Source organism: Neofelis nebulosa, chromosome X (genome assembly GCF_028018385.1).
Source record: "Neofelis nebulosa isolate mNeoNeb1 chromosome X, mNeoNeb1.pri, whole genome shotgun sequence".
Taxonomy (NCBI): domain Eukaryota; kingdom Metazoa; phylum Chordata; class Mammalia; order Carnivora; family Felidae; genus Neofelis; species Neofelis nebulosa.
Genome location: NC_080800.1, coordinates 61,225,868 through 61,227,558, shown reverse-complemented (window position 1 = coordinate 61,227,558; position 1,691 = coordinate 61,225,868). Strand labels below are relative to the sequence as shown.

At 44.4% G+C, this 1,691-nt stretch overlaps 1 pseudogene; it reads right to left on the bottom strand.

The window, feature by feature from the left end:
* Positions 1-1,017: 1,017 nt before the first annotated feature.
* On the bottom strand, positions 1,018-1,283 carry LOC131502173 (non-histone chromosomal protein HMG-14-like; annotated as a pseudogene).
* Positions 1,284-1,691: the final 408 nt, after the last annotated feature.

The following is a 1,691-nucleotide window of genomic DNA, read 5'->3' as shown; positions in this document are numbered from 1 at the left end:
TAAAATAGCAAGGGCAGTCAGCTCATCCTGCGCCACGGCTCTCTTTTGGTTTTTCTTTGGTGCATGGCTGGAATTCAAAACTCAAAGGCTTAAAGGACTTGGCACTACATGGACCCACCCCCCTCCTCCAAGGTAGAGCTTCTCCACACTATTTCTGATATCCTTTGTCCCCAGTAAATAGTCCTATGCCTGTGCCATGCAGGGCATCTATGATGTAGCACCTCTAAAAGCAGCAAAAAGTTTATATGCCCTCTGGCTGTATGCACCTCTGTCCCCTGATGATGAAAGGCTTTTCGCTGGCACCTACAGGGTCCCTTGTCCTTGGAGAGGCAATATACCCTTTTCCAAAAGTACTCCAGGAAAAGGAATGTTCTTTCCCAGTGTTCCCTGGAGATTCCTACACCACGCTATGCACTCCAGTGCCAGCTCCCTCTTTCTTGCCAGGAGCGCACTTTCAAAACCTGAGTTTGATCTCCAAATGCTGTTTGCAAAAAAAACCTGTGACATTCAGTATTTCTCACTCCCCAGTCCTTGATCCAGAGAGGTTTTCCTCTTGTGCTAACCTGATGCTGCACTCTCGCAACACCTCTCTCTTTCTCTCCCTTGTCTCTCTTTGGAAACGGTTTCCTCCCTTCTGCTGCAGCGCAGTTTTTCTCTCCCCCAATTCACTTCAGTACACCTTGCTCCTGCCACGCTGTCTTCCTCCAACTGTAGATATCCTTCTACCAGTCTTCAGCTTGATTTCCTGGGTGTTCCAAGTGATCTGACCTCAATAAAGCTGTGTTTGAGGGGCAAGAAAAGCCCAGGGTCCCCCTACTTCTCCACCATATTAACTCCTCTGATTTCACCTCTTAAAGCATTTACACTTTAAAAATGAGATGTTATGGGATTCCTTCCTTCTTAAAAGTGTTCTAGAGCTACTAAAAAACTTGAATTTACAAAATAGTTGATAAAAATACTCCTTTGGATTGTAGAAGAAGGGGGCAAAAGACCACTGATAAGAAATGGCATATGATGTTAATCAGACGTGGCTTCTTTCTCTCCTGCTTCATCAGAGACTGAGGCTCCTCATTTTTAGGGTCTCCATTTTCTGCAAGTAAATCTTTCTTGGTTAGCCACTGCAGCCTGTTTTCCCTTTGCTTCCCTTTCCTTTTGCTTCCCTTTATCACTTTCTGCTGTTCTTTTTGGCTTCCTTTACACTTTTGCAGGAGCACTTTTGCTGAATTCCTCTTGGGCTTCTCCTTCAATGCCCCTATTGCAGAGCTAACCTTCCTCTTGGGCATAGTGGTGGTGGGGCAGGCTTGTGCCAGGGGCCTGCAGATCTCAGCATGCTTAGAGCCTTCCTAAAGCTGAGCTGCCTGGCTGCTGCCACTCCTTCCACTTCTAGAGCTGTTACACCACATACTCTCTATCCATTCGTCAGTTGGTGGACATTTGGGCTCTTTCCATAATTTGGCTATTGTTGATAATGCTGCTATAAACATCAGGGTGCATGTGTCCCTTCAAATTAGTATTTTTGTATTCTTTGGGTAAATACATATCAGTGCAATTGCTGGATCATAAGGATGTTCTATATTTAACATATTGAGGAACCTTGATACTTTTTCCATTGTGGCTATCCAGTTTCCATTGCAACCAATAGTGTAAGAAAGATTACCATTTTTTTTTAATCCTTGGCAACACCTTTTTAT